At 48.2% G+C, this 8235-nt stretch overlaps 1 long non-coding RNA gene across 1 annotated transcript; it reads right to left on the reverse strand.

The window, feature by feature from the left end:
- Positions 1-3187: 3187 nt before the first annotated feature.
- On the reverse strand, positions 3188-7885 carry LOC140691521 (uncharacterized). The gene is made up of 3 exons (XR_012067230.1): positions 7399-7885; positions 6806-6953; positions 3188-5136 (listed from the first exon to the last, which is right to left on the reverse strand). It is a non-coding gene; the product is annotated as an uncharacterized lncRNA (long non-coding RNA).
- Between the last annotated feature and the right edge of the window lie 350 nt (positions 7886-8235).

Below are 8235 nucleotides of genomic sequence, written 5' to 3' on the forward strand. Positions count from 1 at the left end.
TACCCCAGTAGGACTCACACCAGCTGGACGCCCGCCGTGAGACACCCCAAAGAGATGAGGGCACGTGTAGGAAGGAGTGGACCCTTGATGGGACGTGGACAGTACTTGCAGACCTCTCGCCCCCCCAGGGCTTCCTGTCTGGCAGCAGACCGGACAGGGTTGCCCATCGATGTGCAGAGAAGCCATCTCCTCCTGCTTTTTAAAAAGAACATTCTGTGGTGAGATTTCTCAAACTAGAGATTCTGGTGCCAGTGAGCTCTCTGTGAGAAAAAATTTGTATTTTTATTTAAATAGCAATAGAAGTGTATTCTGTATCATCTAAATGGTTCTCCTGCATGTTTAGTCTTGTGTTTGTGTTTAGAACTGAGTGAACACCGAGCAATTCTGTTTTAACCAGGGAGCTCGTGAGAAAGGACAAAAGCAGACTTCATATATGAATGACACATTTATGCCGAGCGAGGGCCACGTAACATCACAGGAGGCTGGGGAACCAAACGGTTTGCAGAACCTTCAGGGAGAAAAGCGCCGGGGAGTTGCCTTCGCCCAGCGCCTGGCAGCCGCCCGACAGCAAGTCCCACTGCAGCTGGTGACGAGGGAGGCAGGGCCATCGGTCACAGGAGACTAGACTCAGAATCTAAAAGCTTCTGGCTTTATTGCTTGGTTCACACTCACTTTATAGGTTGATATTTTTCCTTTTTCTTTTCAGGCTGGTATTTTTTATAGTCACATAAGCTCATTAAGCAGGAGTCTGTACTTAGTTGCACGTGCAGGCAGGGATGGTGAACGAGCCTGGAAGCGGGGCCGACTTTCTGGGTCTCAGTCTGAGCTGGGTAACACCAGGAAGGCTCTTTGTGCCCTAATTTCTTCATCTGAGGGAGAATAATGGTAGTGTCTACTATTTGGAGGAGTAACGACATACCTGTAAATTATGAGACTAGTGTCCCGGCCGGCTAGGGGTCCCTATGGTAAATACAATTTAGTTCAGAAATAAGTGAAGATCCAGCAGTGTGAGAAGTCTTCTCTGTTGGATAAATTAAAGTGTATAAAATAATAAGTAACACTTACATAGCATATCATATTTCTAAAGAACTTTTTCAGATCTATCATTCTACTTAGTCTTCAAAGTCTGCCCTGAAAGTTAGATAATATATATTTGTATTTGTTGTTGTTGTTAGTTATGAAGATGAGGAGGCTAAAGCTTGGACCACTGAAGTGATGTGACTTGAAAAATATATGTTTGTTATGAGCATTTGATATTTTTTTTCCCTCGAGGGGGATGAAGGAATATTTTGTAAGCAAACTTTTTCCATTTTCTTTTGGGTTGCTAGGAAGCTCAGAGATAATTTTGTGCTCAGTGCATGTTAGCACTTGTCTAGTATTTATTGGTCTGGACACCTATGTTACAGTTTCTCTCCTGGTCTTGGTTTTCTGTTCTAATTTGTATTTTCTCTGATCTTGAAAATTTAGGCACAATTTTATTCTTTGCAATGTTTATCATCTGCCACATATACATTTTGGAAAACTTTGAGCTATAAATATGTAGTTTCTCTATTCCTCTTTCCCCGTCTAATTTTAAAGTCCACCACATCACCTCTACAGTGGGCTTAATTAATTAGCATTTGAAAAGCGGCGCTCTCCATCCTATTGGGGGGAGGGTAACTCCAGAGTCCATTTGTATTCTGGAGAACAAGGTATTATTGTGTGTTGATGCTGGGCTTCACCCAACTGCTTAAAGTTGAAAATGCAAGAAGAAAACCAGCCTTCCTCTAGTGGGAGCCACAGTCTGACTGGGAGGCATGAAAGCAGTAGATATATTTGAGATACTCCTTCATTTCCATTCACCAGTTCCATTCCTGAGTGTGTATGCGTGTGTGTGTGTGTGTGTGTGTTACAAGAAGTCATTTGAAAAAACAAGCATGATGTTCATCTATTCAGACTGGCCTTATTTTGGAACCATCTTCTTTTCATGTAAATAGATTTACTTTTTTTTAACAAGGCCATTAATGCCATTTTCCTAGTAACACTTGAGTATGTCAATAACATTACTTTTGTCAAGAGAGCACTTAAGTAATTACTGCATTTTCCAGTGTAAAGTATCTTCCCAGTGTTTAAAGAATAACGCCCACACATCTAACGAGAAAGGTCCAGATACATAGGGCACATTTTTTGCTTTCAACAATAAATGTTGCACGTCTTCAAAGATTGAAATTTTCTTTTAGCCTTGGGCCACGGAGACAGACTGAGAATCCAGGAATTTAGAGATGGAAGGTAGTTTGTTCAGCCCCCTAATCCAACACTGAAATACCTTCCACGGCATTCCTGGCAGATGGGCATCCATCTGCTTGTATACTTCCAATGCTGGGGAGCTCATTATCGCCCGAAGCAACACATAAATTCTTTCTTATTTGAGCTAAAATCAGCCTTTAACTTCTATCCATGGGTCCTGGTTATGTAGCAACACAGGAAGGCTTTTAAGAATTTGAAGACAGCTACAACATCTTCCCAAAGGAAGATAAACTAGATTCTTCTAAATTAAGACTTCTGCCTGGAATCTGGAAGAACGAGAATGGAAGTAAATGTTATACTATGCAACACCCAATACAAAATGTTTGTTGCAGTTGCAGCTACTAGGGTCTCAGACGTGGGCAGAGCCCACCATGCAGTCCTCTTCCTGAGTATGACCCAGGGCTCACTTAGCGAGGAGTGGTCAGAAACCTGTCCTCGGCGAATAGAAATCCTGCTGTCTTGTCCCTGTGGCTATTCAGAATTCCTTGAGAGGGCACACGCTTCTAAAAATTGCTGTGAGAGAAAAATTTAAAGGTTTTCCTTTAGATGGGAAAATTAAATGCACCAAAATATAAACTTTTTGAAAGTAGAAACCCTGTTCAATTTTTCGTTCTGTCCCCTATAGTGCTTAATATCCTACCTGGCAGATGGAAGCTGCTGGATGAATTATTGTTCTGTTGAGCTGAAAAAAAGGACTGGTCACCATTATGTTGAAATATATGTATTTGGGATATATATGCAATATAGGTATTCATGTATACATACATGTAGAGAGAGACATACATACATACACATACATATACACTATTTTTTTTAACCTTGAAGCACTTTTATAATATCCCAAAGTCATTTTGTAATAATTCATAGGCAGACTTAATGCCACTATTCAGGCAAAACTGTTTTCTGGATAAATTGTAAATCCCGAACACCTGAGGTAATACGAAAAGTGTCATCTTATTTTCATGCCCTGAGGTGGCTGCATGGAGAAGGCAGCCCCTTTTCTCTGCATTTTCCATTGCTAAAGTGATTACGCTTTGCTCCCAGGTAGGAGACGCTGGCCCGACTCCTCATCCTCCCGCCTCTTCCTCCTGCCCCATCGTGACGCTTCCTCAGCTACTCTTGTTACTGGAGGCTAAGAAGGAAAACAGTGAGCGGGTGAACTCAAAGGCAGCTTCTTTAGTCCTGGCTTAGGGTCTCACCTGCCTTGACTTCAGTGACCTTTGAAAAGCATCCTTCACGCAGCTGGCTTCCCTCCTGGGGCCAGAAGCCCCCAGTTTTAGCCCGGCTTGCTGCTTCCTTGCACAGTGGTTTATATCCAACCTGTGGTTTCATGGAAGCTGCCTAGGCTATTGTGAGATCCTATGAAGACAGGTGGACATGGAAAACCCGTATCAACCCAAATGCCACTCTTAGACGTGAGCATAGCACCCCTACTATGTCCGTACTGGTTACAAGCCTTTCCTCGCTCAGGTGAACGCCGGTCCCCCCAGGCCTTCAGCCACAGCGCAGGTCTGGAGGGGATCCAGGCTGAGCTCCGGGTGCCGACCCAAGCCAGGGTGTGAAGGCCCTCAGTCCCGACTCTGAAATTGCCATAAGTCACACACCCCTGCGATCTGCCCCCCACCCCAAGTCTGCCAGCCTAGGTGACGACCACGTAACTGAGTTCGTTGTGTGTGAAATAGACAGAAAATACCTGATGTCAGAATGGACCCCAACTGTTAGAGGAGAATGTTCTACTGGAGCTTTTACTTGGCTGTGAACTCCAAAAGGCCAAGCCCTGGATTGTCTTGTTTCCTATTTTTTCTCCAGCGCCTGCACATAATAGGCACCAACGATTTCTCGAAGAAGCACTGGTTGCTGGTGCGGCTCATCTCCTCTGCTGGATGGTAAGTGGAAGCTGAGACACAGGGTGGGCATGAACTCGGCTCCCCCGGGAGGGATGGAGGCAGGGCTGCAGGAAGAGAGGCAGGCTGTGGTCTTTCTAAGGATGACCCGAGTTTCCGTTTTAATTTCTGTGGGAGTGGTATTCTGTATGCCCAGACTAATAAAACGGAGATGAGTGGGATAGAGGGAAGGGAGCTGCGCTATAATGCAGTTGTCGAGTGGCGGTGGGGCTTTTTACCATTAGGCGTAGTCTCTGCAGCAAGCTAGGCTGAGCAAGGTGCCGCTGGGAGGCCTGAAGGCTGTGCACCTCTGAACCCACATGCATGTGTATTTGCTCTTTGCCAACACTTGGCCATAAAGTCACTAGGCAAAACCATTGCTAATATCATTAGGCAATTTTTGTCATTAGGCAAAACCATCGCATCCTTCAAGGCACAAGCGAAAATCAAAGTATAATCCACAAACAGTTCTCTTTCCAATTTCAATTCCGCTTCTGAACTGGTTCTGTTAGACATCATTCTTTAGGAATGAACCATTTATCCCCAAACCGCCCATCCCAGGTGGCAAGAAGAACACAGAGGTACATTATCATTTAATCTGGAGTTTGAGTGTAGTCCTGTGGCGGGATTTCTGCATTTGAATACTGTGTGGCAAGAAGGATATTCAATCAGGCTCTTGCTTCCTTCAGACTCATTCTCTCAAATGTGAACCCCAACTTCAGCTTAGGTTTGCGAAGGCTTCAACTTAGCGAGGACGAACACTTCATATTGCCAGTTAGGTCACTTTGTCTGACTCATTTGGACTGTCCACAGAGGCCAGTTTGACTTGCTGGAACTGCAGGCCCACTAATTCCTACTCCATGTCCTTCCGTTCACTGAATGCCTTTACTAGCGTCTACTGCACTAGGCACTCTGCGGATACCGCAGCACACTATCCCCACGAACCTGTGACAGCCTTCACAGGGACCTTCAGAAAAGAGCGGTACGGAAACTTAAAATCACGTAGTCTTCGTGGCTATACCTGGGGCAAATCTGAAGAAGGAAGAAGCTAAAAATAAACCCAGGAGAGCAAGTTCATGGTCACCTGGTGAAGCATAAGCTCTGCTGAGGGCAAGCGAGATCTACAGAAGGGAGTGAGTGATTCTGTTGGGAAGGGACCAGACAGCAGGTTAGGGGAACTTCCAGTGGGAAGAGATTCCTACACTGGGTTTGGAAAGGTAAATAGGAAGCTGTATATCCGCGTGTATCAGGGGTGGAGGTGAGAATGGGAGATGGATTCTAGGCAGAATTCAATGTGTTAAAGGCACGGAAGCATGAGACTGGAGGACAAGGGAAGAAACACTAGATATTGCTGGACTGTGAGATGGGCAGTAGCAGGAGGTGGGTGAGACAGGAGAAGTGAGTGAGAACTTACGCACTGTGCTAAGGAGCTGGGGACTCACTTTTACCTTAGAGGCCATACAAGGTTGTGAAAGGGTTTTAAGCCAGGGTGTGAAGTAGCTTAAATGGCAGCCATTTGTGGACGTGTTGGAGGGAGGTCAGTTAGAAGACTGTCGGAACAGTTTCTAAGAGATGGTGACATGAGGATGGCATGTGCCACTAAGCAAGTGAGGACAAGGCGCCCAGTCACTGTGTGCTCGAGTCAGCCCCACTTATGCGATGGGTCCATTATGAACTTGTGATGAACCTTCAGAGGGGCTTTTGGAAAAGGCAGGTTGGTAAATTTAAGATCAAGGATTCTCCGTGGATATACCTCAAGCAAATACAAAGAAGGAAGAAGCTGACAAATCTGGAGAACAAGCTCCTTCCTGTGGACCCGGCCATCAAAGCTCGAATCCACTGGATTTAACCATGACACCCAAGCACATGGTAACCTGCCTAGCACCGCCCTGCAGCTGGCTGTCAGGGATGCTTCAGACAAGAGGTTCTAGGGGAGGGAGTCCCATTTCCAACCCTTCTGCTATTTCATTCAAGGTGTCAGCCTCAAATATAGCTCAGCCAGGCCGGCCTCATTCCCCTCTGACAGAGCCTTGCTGAAGAATCCAAAATTGTCTGGACTGACCTCCCCTGCCCCAGCCCTACCCGCAGTCAAGCTTAGGAAGTTAGTTTGCCTGGAATTAAATTTTGATTGACACATGGCACTGAGTTTCAGAAGTAGAGAAAGTGGACCACAAGCAGGGAGTACTCAGAACTCTGCACTTAGTAGCAGAAGGAAGAGACAGGAAGGTGGTGGGGGACAACTTGGGTGAGTCTGGCCTTGCTGCCCACCTTCTGACTGCTAGAGGGCCCCTGGCTTCCAGGGGCACAGGCCTTAAGGAAGGGAAAGTCAGAATCACCTCGCAAGAAGAGGAGAAGCTGGGGTCCTTACTAGACCACAGTGCGGCTACCTCCAGACCTATCAGCCGTCCCTCGGATCTTGCCGAGAGCAACTTCCCACCGCCCTGGTGTACAGGAGGAGCTCACTAGGCAAAGGAATAAAATGATGCACTTCACATAGATTGTGGGTTTCTTCCCAAACACGTAAACCTCTGTGGTCCCACTGAATTTGCATCCTTCCAGTAAAAGGGCGCAGGATCCATGCTCAGAATTTCAGAGTTTGAAATAAACTTAGAGATTATTCAGTCAGCTTCCCTCACCTTTATACACGTGGACAATGAAACGGAGGGATATGAAGTCACTTGCCCAGGGTCCCAGGGATGTCCCTCACTCTCCAGGGTGCTTTCTGCTTGGCCCATGCTGCCTTTTGTCCTCTTTGCAAACGAGGTCCCACATGAGAGAGTACAGCTAGAATTAGAAATAGTTCTGTGCAGCCTGTTCACCCCAGGGTGTGGCTGGCTTATGGGGGATCCTAAACTGTAGCAAGCTTCCTCATCTGTGAAATGGGGATAGTGTCACCTTCACATCTGCCTTGCAAAGGTGGTGTGAGGTTATTGGAAACCACATTCGCGTAAGTGCCATAGTGCTGGCACACAGTAGGTGCACTCCTGGCACACAGTAGGTGCACAGGATGTTTTCCCTAAGGAGCATTCGCCAAGCCCAGCACATGGAGGTGGGGGATGGGAAGCCAGGACTCTTGGGACCCACATTCCTCCCTGCAGCTTGGGTGGCAGAGGAGTGGGAGAGCCCGGTGGTTAGCCCTCCCTGGGGAATGCAGTGTCATATAATATTCTCTAGTCCCAGTATCATGCTTTCATGCCCAAGACCCAACCCAGGATGTCTGGTAACCAACCCTTCGCTGCGAATATGACGAGGTTGTGGGTGGGCTGATAGTTGAGTGTGGGGTCCCAGGCGTGGAAGATGGGAGGGCTCTGTCATCAGTTCGTTGTTTGCCCAAGGCAGAGACCATGCGGGTGGTAAAGGAGGAACTCAAGTCTGAGGAGGTCATGTGTCCTTGGACCGCCTTCCTCAGGATCCCCAATTCCCCAGATCCTCCTGAGGGCAGCTGTGACGTAGTAAAATGAGCCATGACCACATGTTAGAAAGCTTGGTTGCCCTCTTGGTCCTCCACTAGCCACCTCGTTCACGTGGAGCCTTGGGATCCTAGGCTGGTCCCTTCACCCTCCTAGCCTCGGGGTCCTCATCCGTGACATGCGGATGACAGCTCCTCCCAAGATGTTTGTATTCATAAAATAGCTCCCTGGAACTACTAAATGCAAGCTGTCTCTCTTCAGCCCCCTGGAACAGTTTGTTCTTTTCTCTCCCTTAAACCTCGCGCTCTCCATCCTCGCCGCCACTGAGGCCACAGTCCCCAGTAAGCGGCACGCTGGTCCCTCGCGCTGTTCCCCAAAGCCCCACCAGGAGGCGCCCTTTGCCCGCCGAAGCGGGCCGGGCTCGAACTCCTCGGGGCCGGGGTGGACGCCCCTTTGCGCAGGGCGGTGCAGGGTGCGGGCTGCGCCGGGGTCCCCCGGAGGTCGATCCACCGCAGTGCCGGCACTTCGTCCCGCGGCCACTCGGCCGCGCGCGCCCCTCGTGCCACTGCCGGCGCCGCGTCCCCAGCCCCGCGCCTGCTGCTCGGCCTCGGCCCCCCCGGGGCGGCGGCAAGTTTGCCCCCGGCCGCTCGGCCCCG

This window comes from Vicugna pacos, chromosome 35, assembly GCF_048564905.1.
Source record: "Vicugna pacos chromosome 35, VicPac4, whole genome shotgun sequence".
Lineage (NCBI taxonomy): Eukaryota > Metazoa > Chordata > Mammalia > Artiodactyla > Camelidae > Vicugna > Vicugna pacos.